The sequence below is a fragment of the Myotis davidii genome, unplaced genomic scaffold, assembly GCF_000327345.1.
Source record: "Myotis davidii unplaced genomic scaffold, ASM32734v1 scaffold306, whole genome shotgun sequence".
NCBI classification, from domain to species: Eukaryota; Metazoa; Chordata; class Mammalia; order Chiroptera; family Vespertilionidae; genus Myotis; species Myotis davidii.
Window position 1 is genome coordinate 377688 of NW_006296631.1, and position 857 is coordinate 378544.

The window sequence follows — 857 nt, forward strand, 5'->3', positions numbered from 1 at the left end:
TGAGGGGCACATGGCTGGGGGGAGGGGACGGTGAGGGGGAGGCCGGGGGCCAGGTGGCAGGGGGTGGTTCATGGGGCAGCCTTAGAGGTGGGGAAGCATCAAAGTTGGCCCAAAGCTGCACCTACCCCCCAACTCCAAGCTGGTCAGGTGATGAGGTGGGAGGGGGCATCTGTTCTTTGCTGTCGTGGTTTCTGGAAGGTAACTTCTTCTGGGGTCTTTGGTTCCACAAAATAAGTATCTTCTTTTGGGGGAAGGAACTTACTCTGTAGTTCCTGGAGGATCACTGTGTCAGTCCCAAGCACCTGGGAACCCGTGATGCCCACACCAGCCTCCTTGCTCCAGAATGTTCCCAGAAGCCCACAGGGGTTGGTCAGGCACCACCCCACTGCCTACCCAGCCCTCTTCTCTGATGGATTCACCCTAAAGGGCTGTCCACCCTTCCCCACCCCCATCGGTGCTCACTCAGGGCTCAGCATTCTAGTCTTATCTCCTCACCCAGCTCCTGAGGCTCTTGTTCCCCATCCCTTTCCATGGAAATGGAGGCTGTGAGGAGAAGAACATCTTGTCTGGTTCCCCATCCCCTCCCATGGAAAGTGCAGGGCTGGCCCCGGTAGGTGTGGCTCAGTGGGTTGTGCATCTTCCCAAGCACCAAAAGGTGGCCAGCTCATTTCCTGGTCAAGGCAGAGGCCCAGGTGTCAGGCTCCTTCCCGGTAGGTGCATGCAGGATTCAGCCAATCCGTGTTTTGCTCTCACATAGATGTTTCTCTTTCTTTCCCTCTCCCTTCTCCTCTTCCCTCCTCTCTCTCTAAAAACCAGTTAAGCTGTAACCGGTTTGGCTCACTGGATAGAGCGTCAGC